General features: G+C 36.5%; 1 long non-coding RNA gene across 2 annotated transcripts in view; it reads left to right on the plus strand.

The window, feature by feature from the left end:
- The window catches only part of LOC137855211 (uncharacterized), a 47,104-nt gene that overhangs the window by 17,207 nt on the left and 16,153 nt on the right, over positions 1-13,744 (plus strand). Inside the window, exon 1 of one of the 2 annotated variants that reach the window (XR_011095598.1) lies at positions 6,730-7,632. The exons of the other annotated variant lie outside the window; for it this stretch is intronic. This is a non-coding gene — a long non-coding RNA (uncharacterized lncRNA). Of the gene's footprint in view, positions 1-6,729; positions 7,633-13,744 lie in introns of those variants that run through there. 2 annotated transcript variants of the gene reach the window in all.

A 13,744-nucleotide genomic window follows, 5' to 3' on the forward strand; every position in this document is an offset into this window, starting at 1 on the left:
CATGCTGGGGGCTGAAAAGTACTTTTGCAGAGAACCTGAGGGTCCTGGTGATCATCAGAATATGAAACAGCAATGTGGCCTTGCAGCAAAGAAGGTATCCTAGGCTGCATTAGGCAAGGTACTGCCAGTGGATCAAGGGAGGTGATCCTTCCCCTCTGTGGGCACTGGTGAGGCTACACCTGGAGTGCTGTGTTCAGTACTGGGCTTGGCAATATAAAAGATCTGGACATACTGGAGAGAATCCACTGAAGTGACACAGAGGTGATGAAGGAACTGGAGCATCTGTCACATGAGGTAAGGCTGAGAGAGCTGAGACTGCTTAGTCTGAAGAATACAAGGTGCAGGTAGGATCTCATCAATCTATGTAAATACCTAAAGGAGGGTGCAAAGAAGATGGAGCCAGGCTCTTTTCAGTGGTGCCTAATGCCAGGACAAGAGGCATGAGGCTCTAACTGAAACACATGATATTCTGTTTGAACATGATATTTTTTTATTTTTTTATTTTTTTATTTTTTCACTGCATGGGTGACTGAGCGCTGGTACAGGCTGTCCAGAGAGGTTGTGGAGTTTCCTATTTGGAGATATTCAAAAGCTGCCTGAGATGGTCCTGGTTGACCATAGAAATGTCCCTGCTTGAGCTGGGGAGTTGGACTGGAGTATCTTCAGAGGTCTCTCCCAGCCTTAACCATTCTGTGACTATAAATATAAATATACATTTGCATCTGAATTTTCTGCAGAGATATATCTAATTTATCTAAATCAGAAATGGCACTGAATCAATTATATGAACATTAGTTTCCTTTGACTTGGAACACAAAACGAGGATATCCAATGTTTTGAAGAGTTTCTTGTTCATTCTTTTATGTATAGCGTCCTGGTTTAGTGCAATCAGAAGTTACTTCTACATCCATGAGTTGTTTTGCAGTTCCTGCTAATGGGGGAGGGGTGACAAAGATGACCTCAAATTATTTTAATAAAATCTCAGATATATGCTGTCATCCAATTTGGGGAGATGAATGAGGAAAAGCACTGTCATTTCTTTTACTTTTTGAGTTTTATAGTTTCAGGCTCTGAATATTTGTTCTTTTTCTTTCATGTATGTATTCACTGGTGTTATGTCCCTATAATGTGCTTCACCAGGATTAATAGATATATTGGAAAGTTTTTTTTGTTTGTTTGTTTTTTGTGTTTTTTTTTTTTTTTTTTTTTTTGTTATTTATTCCTTATTTCATGCACTCTGAAGGCATATTGCATAAAGAAGGTCCTGTATCAGTATCGATCCATATTTTGCAATGATATCCAGCCTATTAGGAAATGAAATAAAACAGATTTTGTGAAATGGGGTTCATCAGAGAAGGAGGAGTTCAGAAAGGAAATCCTAATGAAGCATTAATACAAAAATACATTGTGTGAATTATTAACAAAATTCATTTTTTTTTACGTGTATAAAAGATAATCAAAAATACATTGTATATCCCTCCAGTTTAGAAAGAAATTTCCTGTTTTGATCATGTATTAAACCGGTACAAAAGGCATAGTTAAATGTTCAGAAAGGTTGCTTGTAACTTCCACAGTTAAACCCACTATCTAGGAAGTATTTTGTGCTTGAAAATGAAGGGAAGTCCAGTGATAAAAGAATTAATATTATCCTTACAATATCTAAGTTTAATTCATGTCTGTGTCACAGACTTTTTGAGCAATTTGGAGAAATGCAATTGTTCTGTGCTACAATACCTCATCTCTAATATTCAGAAGAAAGAACATGTCTGCCTTGTCTGTAAAGGCTTTGAAGCAGAGACTGTATTTTCTAGTGTAAAGTACAATGGAACTTCTGATTTGTGTTAAGGCCTTTCAGTGTTACTGTGATATGAATAAATAATAATTAGTAATAGATGTTTTGTCTGCTTTCTTTATAAAGTATAAGTCCATGAAAGGAAGCTAACTTTTCCCTGTAAGATGAAAAGAGCTTCAAAGGTCAAATTTTAGCTATTATTCTAATGAAAAGTGGGATGCTTCTAAAGCTGTTGGTAAAGAATGTAGTTTCATAAACTTCTTTCCCTTCTTAGCTACATTGGAGTTCTTACTGTGATTTTAACATTTGAGCACACCAAAATATTAAAAGCCCACACAGCATGCATTTTTCCCCTTTAGTTGTACTGTGAAGATAGCATCAAAACCTGCCCCAGAGCCTCCAATCACTCTTAATTTATTGTAATAAATAAAAAGGAGGAAGATTTATGAAAAAGTCATTGAGAAACTTATGCAGTGGGAAATATTACCTGTATCTACTGAACATCTTTTGCAAGCAACTTTGTTTTGCACTCTACAGAAAGTCAGCCAAATTAAGGCATATTGCATACTTTTTCGTTGTTGTTGTTGGTAATGCTCTCATAATTAGAACTTTTTTTTTTTTTTTTTTTTTTTTTTTTAAGCAAGATGCAAACTTAATTGGAATCAATTCCAACAGTCCCACCATGTCTGCAGATGGAACCAAGAATAGAAAAAAAAAATAAAATTATTAGGATAGTCTTTTATTTACAGCTCAGTGAATTGAAGGAAGCAAATTTCTGTCTCCAGTGATATCACCTCTTGCCTTATCAAGTTTTGATTTTCTTTTGAAATTCTCAGTTCATGAACAGAAAGAAAAGGTAAAGGATAAAAAAATATGCATGTACTTTCTAAACTGCTTTATTATAGATAAGTTTTAGAGTTAGAAATAAAATGTAATGTATCTGACAATGAAATAGGAATGTATCTCGAGAGAAGGATTTTGGAATAATTCATAAAGTAATTCTGATGTTTTGCGGTACACATACAGTTGAGAATTGTCAGTGAACTGCTTTAACATTTAATTGATTTTTATTTCCTCATTGGCTATACTGCATAGTGCTTCACATCAATAGTAATTTTGGAAATGAATGACAGGAGGGACTTACAATACCCTTCCCTGGGCTAGGAAGAATACAAGAAAGAATAAATTGTGCCCTTTGAATGTACACAGCAGTAAAATGCATACTGAGGTACAATTATTCTCTCAATTTCTCCTGCAGTTCTGTGATATCCCAGGGTTCTTAATGGGAGAAGTAAGGAATTTGGCTATTTCTTTGGATGTTAAAGGCAGGTCAAATTAGAGATTAAAAAACAGCAACAGCTTATATATCAGATGTTTCTGACCCCCTCCTTCTTATCATTAAAGTCTTTTATTATCTTTGGCTCCTTGATTTCAGCATTCTGGTTGCTCCTCTGCTTGTACCTTGTTATCTAAAATCTTTATTATTTTTGCTAAATTGGTGAGTGTAGGATATCTCGGTATCACATCTTTCCATATGCACACACTTTCCCCAACACTCTTTTTTGTTTTCCTACCATTTTCATTAATGGTAATTGCTAGTTCACTTTCTCTTCCTTTTCCCTAAACCTGAATGCTTGCTGTGAGAAACCTGCTGTAAATGTCAGCACATTTCCTTGTCTCAGCCTCATTTTCTTATGCTGTTTGCCAGCTCTGCTTATATGAGAGCTATTGTATCTAATGCTCTAAAGCTCTCTTAGGCAGATCCTCATCAAATGTAAATTTACTTAACATCATTGAAAGCATTGGAGCTGAAAAGCTGTCTTTCTGTATTCTTTCAAATTGCAATAGCTGCATAAAATGTAGAATCAGAGAGTTAATGAGGTTCTGGAGATCTGGTCCAACCCCCCTGTTCCACGCTGGGTCAAGTACAGCAGATTGATCAATGTCATGTTCAGACAATTGTTGTATATCTCCAGGGGCAGAGACTGGCCAACCTCTCCAGGCAACCTATTCTAATGTTCAGTCATACTTACAGTAAACTTTTTTTTTCCCCCTTACATGAAATTTTCTGTGTTTTATTTTTTGCCTTTTGCTGCTTGTCTTTTCTGTGGGTATTCCTCTTTCCAGGCTGGCTCTGTCCTCTTTCCTCAAATATTGATAAACATTTGTAAGATTCCCTGTGCATTTCTTCTCCAGGCTGAATTCCTAACTCTCATCTTTTCCTTATATGACAGATGCTCTGATCCCTTCATTATCTTTATGGCCTCTCACTGCACTCTGGTAGCTCTATGGTCTCTTGCACTGGGAAGCCTAGAACTGGACATAATAACTTCAGATGTCTCTAATCATTGCTGATGAGAGTGGGAGGATCATCTGCTTCAAACTGTTGGCAATGCACATAAACAGGGTATTACTGTTTTTTGCTATGAGGGCACATTGCTGGCTCATGATCAGCTTGCTGGCCACCAGGGGCCTGCAGGCCCCCTGCAAGGCTGCCTTCCATCTGGTTGGCCTCTGTACTGGATGGAAGAAGTGGTGGTGGTGGTTCTTCAGCTTCCAAGGGTTCAAGGTGAGGCTGAACACCTTGTAGTTCTCCTAATCTTCCTCCGTGTCATTTTTCAAAATAAGAGTGGTCACCCTTTCTCCATTCCTAAGGTGATGCATGAAAAGTAACTCCTGGAATCTATATTTAAACTTATAGGTATTCATCTTTTATACCATTGCTGCCGATTGATGCATGTACATGAGTCTGTTCCTATCAGTCTATAGAGGGCCTCATCTGCTTGGTCTTTTTGGTCAGGTGGCCTGTAGCAGACCCTCACTATAATATCACCTGTCCCAGCCTTCCCTTTAGTTCTTACTAAGCTTTCTGTCAGCTCCTCATCCATCCCCAGGCAGAGCACCATGAACTACAGCTGGTCATTAACATAGAGGGCAATGCTCCCTCATTGTCTTCCTTGCCTGTCCTTCCTAAAGAGCCTGTATCCTTCCCTGAGAACACCATAGTCATGGGAGTCATCCCACCACATCTGACAGCCCTGCAAGAATATGCCTGTCTCTAACTCATCTTTTTGCTCACAATGTGTGTTTTACTGTACAGGCTCTTAGGAGGGACACCCCAACATGTTCTGTTCCTAGAAAGTGTTTGGAGGATTTCTCCACAATGGTGTGTTGTAGGCATTTCCTTGCTAACCTGTAAGTGCTTCAAAAGTCCCCCATTTCTTTTGATTTTATGATCCCTTCCTATCACCCCATCATCAGCCCATGCTCCTTGTTCAGCAGCCCTGTGTGTCACTCCTTCAACAGGGCTGCTGGGAAGGAGTCTCACTGCCTCAAATTTCTTCTCTGTAGAATAATTGAAAGCAGTATTTACTATTTATTTTTCCATGCCATAAGGAGGCACTGAATGAGATGAGACTGAAGATATGTTTATACTATGCCCAGTACAACACGTGAAAAGAGATCTTAAAGTCTAGTTCTTACAAAATTTACAATCTAAACCAGCATGACAGTCAGAAGTCAGGAGAGCAAGAATAGGTAAACCACCCTGTCTGCTCTCATGCAACTTGAGAGCAGCTTAAATTTGGGTTAAAATTCAACTTTCCAGATTGCCAAGTCATTTCCATATGCAGTAAATCATGTTTGCCCTATGAAGTATTTTCTGTGCTAATACTTTTCCTGATGAGTTCAAAATGCCACAAGTGTCAATATTTATAGTTTCTATTATTTACTACATTTTACTGCTTAGTAGAGCTCACTACCAACAATTTATTTAGATATTCTCTTTTTACATTCTTTAACTGATTCCATAGTAATTCATTCTATCTTCTTTGATCATTCAAAATAGTTCCTCTACATCTTTTTCTACATCATATTCTAGTTGGTGCCTTCACTGCTCAGACAAGTGAAACATCATTAATATTTTAAAAATTATTTCTGTGCTTGGTGTGGTCTACATATACCATGAATTGTGGGACAGTCTTTCTTTCAGGTGAGAAGTATTTTCAATTTAGGATTTATATGATGTTAACAACATTTGACTTGGCTTTAATAGACATCTCCCTCATTAACTGATATATTCTTAAAGTGTCCACATTTTTTCTTCAAAAGTTTAAGGCTTCTTCATACTGTCCTCTGAGCTGCCAAAGTGTCTGAAAGAAGTCCATTATATATAATACAATGACAGTTCAAGAACCTATGTTACTGTAAACTCATAAACATTGAAAGATAGCCCCTGCTTCATAAAGCTCCTTGTTTGATATTTATTCTCAAAGGCAGTGGTACTAGCAATAAAGCCCATTGTCCCTCCTTATTACATTTTCTTTCTTGTTGTTCTCATTAGAGTTTACTCATGTTTTTTACCTTGCAGAGTATCTCACTGTTTTCTGGCATAAAAATTGTAAATCCTAAATCTTGATTTCTGCATGATACATGCTAAAATGTGTTTCCTAAGCTTATTTGCTAGTTTTGCTAATATCAGAGTACCTTTTTACTTCACTTCATTATCCCCATCTTTTTCCTCAACAGAATTGATAAACAATATGTGGCTTCAAATTTGACTGTAAGGACTAGCAGTGCTTATCTTCATATGACAGCAGTACCATTTACTAATTACTTACTACTGCATTTTGTTAGTACTTAGAAATATGGTTTTGTGGATCTGTAATCTCATGTAATGCAATTATAAGCATATGACAAAATAATTTGATCCTAAGGACCTCTGTTCAGTAACAACAGTACCAAGTTTGCCATTTCATGTTTTTCCTAGTGATTCAAGTCACTTTTCAAAATGGAAAAAAAAAAATGTTAGTTATATTTTATTTTTGATAGAAATCACACCCAAAGCTGACCTATTTCTCATTGTTATACACTCCTTCTTTTGAGGAGTTTTTTGAGGTAGTAGGTATGAACATAACAAAATAGTATTATTCTGACATACTGACCGTGCCATAAAAATAAATAATGTATTTTGAGTAGATTGTTATATTCACAGATATATTAGAGAGATCGTACACATAACTGGGGGAGAGGGAAGGATAAATAAAGTTTTGATGCATCTTTTATTGACTCACTATGAAATAGTGCATTCCTAGATGAGTACAATATAATTTACAAAGCTGAAAGAAAGTATATCTTTATGTTATTGATTTAGATGTTTAAGTTCTAATGTTATTAGTAGGACAGACTAAATTTTTCAAGTGGTAATGAGAATTGGCTGTGTACCATAGTTACAGTTATTACCTTAGTAATGCATTGCTACTGGGCTACTCAGATGTTAACTATTTTTTCCATGAAGATAGACATATTTGAAAATTTTGCCTTCAGTAATAAGAGAAAAATATATATTAAAAAACCCTATGATGCCTTATTTTTAATAATAATTTACTTTTTGCCAATAATAGTGTATTACACAGTTTCTGATAGTTCTGTGATTCTGTGAAACCCATCAGAAAGTTATAATACATTTTCTGGTGAAACTACTGGAAATGTTGTGTCAGGAACTGGTGGTAAAAGCTGTAACATGCTTATAAGTAGATTACCTTAAAGGTAAAAATGTTAAAAAAAAATAATAAAAAAGAGTAAAGGAATCTCTCCGGCTTTCAGTCCAGCTTTGTTTAAAAGTGAAGCTTAACTTTAAAGTTACCATTGCCCTTTGACCAAGCTATAGCAGTTAGAGTTCAGAGTGAAAATGCTTTCTGATTAGAGTCTAATAATTGTCTTTTTACAGCAGTGAAGAAAATGCTGAAGAAAAAAACTAAGTATTAATCCACAAACTGCATCTGGGCACTGGTTCAAGACCTGACAGTCTAAGTTCTACTCTTGCCTCTAACCTGTGCTTAGTAAGTCATATGTCCATTTTAATTAGCAGCTATTGTCTATTTTATTTACTTACAATGAAAAATAATTGTATTGGGGTGGTTTTATGATGCGTTTGTTCAATACCTTTGAAATAGTATTCTAATTTTAGTTGAGGTCTCATTTTCTTACTCCAGAACAAATAATAATGACAACTAAGAACTTGTGTATTTCATGGATGAAAACTAGAGTGTTCATATCTTTAATTAGATACTAAAACAATTTATGTATCATTCCAAATGCTGAAAAAAAATAATTTTAAGTACTTTCTTATAGACTTTCTTTTTCTTCTTCTTCTTTCAACAGTTACACAAAACAAAACCTACATTTTGTTATTGATGAGTGAGAGTGTTCAGCTTGAGGGCAGGAAGGCTCTGCAGGGGGATCTGGATAGGTTAGATGCAGCCCATCCATGAGATTTCATGCCATTCAACAAGTCTAAGTGTTTTGTGCTGCACTTGGGTTATATCAACCCCATACAGTGTATAGCCTTGGGGAGGAGTAGCTGGAAAGTTGACTGGAAGAACAGGAGCTGGGGGTTGCTGGTCAGCAGCTAACTGAAAAAGAGCTCTCAGCATGCCCAGATGGTCAAGAAGGCCAATGGTATCCTGGCCTGCACCAGAAGTAGAGTGGCCAGCAGGATTGGGGAAATGATTGTCCCTCTGAGCTGGTGAGACTGTACTGTGTTCAGTTTTGGGCCCCTCATCACTAAAAGGTTATTGAGTTGCTTAAGTGTGTCCAGAGAAGAGCAACAGTGCTTGTGAAGAGACTAGAAAAAAAGACACATGAGGAGCAACTGAATATGGGGCTGGTTACTCTTGAGAAAAGGAGGCTGAGAGGAGATCTCATCACTCTCTACAACTGCCTGAAAGGAGGTTGCAGCAAAGAGGGTGTCAGTCTCTTTTCTCAGGTAATAAAATGCAAACACAAGTAATAAAAAACATCTCAAGTTGTGCCTGGGGAGATTTAGATTGGATATCAGGAAGAACTTCTTCACATGGAAAGGAGGAGCTATCGGAACAGGTTGCCCAGGGAGGTGGTGGAGTCACCATCCCTGAAAGTGTTTAAGAGATGTGTGGGTGGAGTTCTTAGGGGACATGGTTTAACTGTGGACTTGTAGTGTTAGGTGGATAGTTGGATTTAATGATCTTGAAGGTCTCTTCTAACCAAAAAAATTCTATGATTAATTGATTGAGGTACCTTGGTGACATGGGTGACCAACAGTAACAGGTAACCCACACGTCCCTTCCTGTCTCCTATAAGAGATGAATATAGAAATATAACTCAGTCTAGTGAAATATTTAATTTCTGAGGAAAATAAAAATCATATAATCCTTATTTCCTTATACATGAAGTGAAGATTCTAACAAACACAATTATTGAAGATGTAATTGTAAAATGAAAGCATGTGCACTTTAGATATTTTCTAGTTTGATTGGCTATTTTTTCAACTTTTTTCTCTGTTTGTACTTGCTGAATTGGTTAAAAAAGAATGCTCAGCAAACATAACTGAACAAATTGCACTTCCCTCAGCTGAACTGTATGAAAGACCCCAGAGACAAACCAAACAAGCCTAGCATGGTCCCACAGGAAACTAGAAATTCAGTTGGCCTTTTTAAGACTGACTTCTCTGGGGAAAAAAATCTCTGCAGCTGCTTTTAAATGTTGAGGGTTAAAAGCATTTTTTGTTGCTGAGAATGCACATTGGAGCATATGTAATGCTTTAATGTGCATTTTAAAGTAAAAATACAATACATCTTTTCAGAACATTTGGAAATAATCACAGACTTGCTTCTGAGATTGAATGAATTCAGAAAGGTACTTTTAGGCAGAGCTGACTGACACTCAGAATTTCCCTTCTGGAAGGAATTTTGATATTGCAGGAAAGGTTTCATTTTGAATGAGAAGAAATATAAGAACTTCTATTTTCCCTTCACTGGAACGGTAACTGTGGAAATTGGAAACACTTTGCTCCTTTTTTTTTTTTTTTTTTTTTTTTTCCATAAGGAAATTTGTAAATGTCTACATTTAAAAGATTGTTCCTTGGGCTTTTGGTAGGTGTTAGAAGAACTCAAGGAATTTTCATAACCCAGGAGAATCCAAAAGACTCTAAAAATGAAGAATTAGATACGGATAATGATGATTAGATTTTACATGAAGTTAAAAAAAATCACATTATCAGCGTGTTTTATTATATTAAACCTTTTGGAAAAGGGATTATGGAGTTCTGGGAGACTATAGAGAGCAGGTAAGCTATGTCTCTTCAATGACTAATTTTCCCCACTCTGCAATTGATCTTACCTCATTGGGTGCATAAAGGAATTCTTCTATTGATTTCACTTTTAAGGGAAGATTTTGGTAGAATGTACTGCTGGAAAATCTGTGACTGCCTTTTTATTACCCATCCTGAAATTTGCATCCATGAACACCTTATATGAAACAAATTGTCTCCCTTAACCACTCCTCTCTTGGAGACCACAGTCTCTGCAGTGAATCTGCATGCAAATAACCTATTTTTAGCTTTGGTATTTTGCTGTGGAAATTAAAGAAAGCTGCTGGCTGAGGTGGTGGAGAAGGGCAAGAGGAGCTCTTTTCACACCTTCTCTGTCACACTGTGACAGCACAGCTCTAGCATGCCATAGACCTGGGATGGAGAAATGGGAAGGATGAAGTTAGAGTCTTAGGAAGCTTGGGCCACGTGGGTAGGGCCATTGCAGATACAGTGATATCAAAATAGAATTAGTACTGAAGAATCTTAGCATCGATTACACACAAATCTGTGATATGTAAAACGGTGATACTACTATGATACTGATAAGTTGCCCATCATTATTTGGCATAGATATTTCCCATTCTTTCCTGTACTATAGTTCATCTTCAGCAAGTAAGCAATACCTGTGATGAACAATTTTTGGGAGCATCTTAATTTTGAAAATAGTCTTCCGGGAAAGGGGACCTGCACTCAAGAGAAACTAGGCATCCTATTTCTTGGCATGTGCTTTAATCAGTGAATGGTGGTGACAAATTGAGGTTGTTTATCCTCCTTTGCCTGATGAGTATTTTAACAAAGGGTTTTTATTTTTTCAATCCTATATAGATCATCTGTGTGTTGAGGAAAGTGCCCATCAAAATATTTTAACCTTAAGTTTCTTATTTATTTTCTCTAGACAACATCACTATGCATAAGAAAGTGATGAATTATCCCAGAAAGGCACTAATATCTCTTTTGTGAGGTTGCTGAAGAGGCCTTCATTTAGGTTCTCTCATATATCCTTCTGAATAACACACGTCTTAGCATAGCTTATTTTTATTGCACGTGCTCTGAAACATTTTGTCTAATTTCTATTTCTGTAACAGCTGTCCTGAATATAGATCAACAACCTGAAACACTCCATTCAGTTCTGTAAACTAGCAGTATTCTAGGAAAATTTTAAATAACATATTTTTGAACATACAAATACTTTGAATTCTAACAGGGAAGAGGGAATTTTCTCATTTTAAGTCTAATTTGAAGCAGTAATACTTGTTAATGATGCAAATCATAACTCATCTTCAGAAAAAATGTTTGGGGAAATCCTAGTAGGTATAATGTATCTCTCCTTAGAGAGTAAAGTCATGCTGAATCTTGAATCTGTAATGGAAGTCATAATGAATCTTCCAATACTGAAGTTGTCTCTTCACTTTGCTGTACTCTCTGTGTCTCAGACATATCACATTTACCTTATATATCAGATAGGATTTTGATGGTCATTGACCACCATAGCCTAACTTTAGGAGTCAAAAAAATTGGCATAAAGTCTAAGCAACTAATTATGCTCTCTGCATAGTTGATTGCTAAAGATAGCTATTTTCAAAACATATAGACTCTTCTCCCAGGTCTCTGAAGTAGCTGTACTGAACTCAGCTTTAGCCTTTGGTGGGTCTGCTGCAGAGCTTTCTGGAAACAGCTGTGTCCAGCACAAGGCATCCCCTGTCCTCTTCTCACAGAAGCCACCCCTGCAGCACACCTGCTACGAAAACCTTCCCATCTACACCTGATACAAAGGGCATAAATCAGTTGACTGAAAATAGAAACCTGGTGTCATCTGACGTGCCATACGTGGCACGCCTGATTGTCCATATGGAGACAGGAAATATGACAGAGACCCTACAGAAGAACCTCTGAAGTGACAGCTAAGTCAAATCACTAGAAGCCTACGTGTTGACAACTGAATTGCACTCCTGAATTTCTTGGCGAGATCATTTACATATCTTATTACTAATTTGAAGAAATGAGGTGTTCCAACAAATCTTTTCTGAATGTCTATAAATTTCTGGAATTTCTAGCCTAGAAAGATGCAGTGTAGTACAAATGTTTTACACTGTAACATCTTGGCTAAAGAGAATAGAAAAATACATAATGGTGAAAGCGAAACCATTGGGCCGTAAGTAAGTTACTGGTGGAGATACTCAACGCTGGGTTCAGAATTCATGTTATTTAATGTATTCTTTATGATCCTGACACAAAAAACAAAAATGTAATGAAATTTGCTGATGACATAAAAGTGAGAGGAACCATAAATGCAAAGAAGCACTTGAATATTAATTGCATATAATTGGCTTGAACAAGACATGACAAACACCAGCTGAGGTGACACTCTTGTTTCTTGAGCAGTAGCCTGTTTCACTGCAGTAGCCAGTGGCAGCCTGCAGCCATCAGCCAGTAGCAGCAATCTTATCCTCCATCACATGGTATAGGTTGAATCCAAGTATGGTGGGTTATATTAGCCTTGAGAAAACAACAATGAAGTTCTATGTGATTTTAAAATTTATCAGACATACATTAACAAATCTTCCTTCATTGTTATGCCCACTGTTTATGTATACTTTTTAGGTTTTGTAGTAGTTTAAAGCTGTTAGTACAATTATCAGTCCTTGACTGGTTCTACCTATAAGCCAAGCTAGTGTGCCTTTACAAGAAGTTGGCTGGAGTGTTGTACTGGTATAGGTGTAGGCACAAGTTACTGCTTTTCAAGCCAATGAATGTTTGGGTAGCACAACTTCTGTAGATGTTCATTAAAATATTTAATTTTAGACATCTAAAACATTATAACTAATAATTTTGAAGATCCATATTTTCCTTCCAGAAATGCTATGCCTGTGGATACTCCCATTTATCCCTAAACTTTTCAGATTCACTCAGCCTAATTTACTAGATATTTCCAGACGATGGTTTCATTACAGTAACAGTATTAAACATATGAAACATGCTAGTTTGAACATTAACTGAGAAGGGAACAATCAAAATATAGACTGAAAATAGTCCCAAGAAGGTGTAAATCAGTCCCTTAGCTGGGACTAGAACTAGAGCTTGGAAGGGTTTTTCTGATTTACACTTGCCAAAGATCTGACCCATACTTATTATCAAAACACTCTGCTGTAATCTGCAAAAATATATGAGAGAGAACATTTATCTGGCTGACAAAAGCTTATTTCTTTAGAAAAGATGTTTAGCTCATAAGTTCAGGTAGCTTTGCATGTTTCTGGTAACCTATGGATGACATTTGAAAATTAAGTCTGACCTGAAAGTTGAGGGAGAAGTGCACTTAAAATAGATTAGATTTATTGCAGAGGTGGGAAATGAACAGTGCAGCCAACTAAGAGAAATATCTGTTTGACTCTGTCTAGTGTTAAGATGTTACCTTGAACTTGCAATTGAGGCGAAATAATAATGTGCCTTGGAAATACACTATTTTGATGAATGCTGTCTACTGGAAAAGAGCCAGTTGTATTTGCTTCCGTTCTGTTTGTTGTCATCATCTCAACACTCAACATGAACTCTACCATGGCAAACTGTCAGAATAAGTTATTTCTAGTCTGTAATGAAGGCTTCTATCACATGTTATTATTGAAAATAACAGGTCTTGAATGTGTGTAGTATACAATTCATTTTCTTTTTCACAAAAGTATGGATTTTTTTAAGGTTAGAATGAGTGTGAAAGCCTCTCTAACAGTACTTTAACCAAAAAAGACTGAAAATAAAATTCTCTCTTACATCTAGACAGATTCTGTGTATATGTGTGCACATCTTTTGCAATAGATATCTTGAAGTGAGAA

The sequence above is a fragment of the Anas acuta genome, chromosome 4 (genome assembly GCF_963932015.1).
Source record: "Anas acuta chromosome 4, bAnaAcu1.1, whole genome shotgun sequence".
In the NCBI taxonomy this organism is placed as follows: Eukaryota; Metazoa; Chordata; class Aves; order Anseriformes; family Anatidae; genus Anas; species Anas acuta.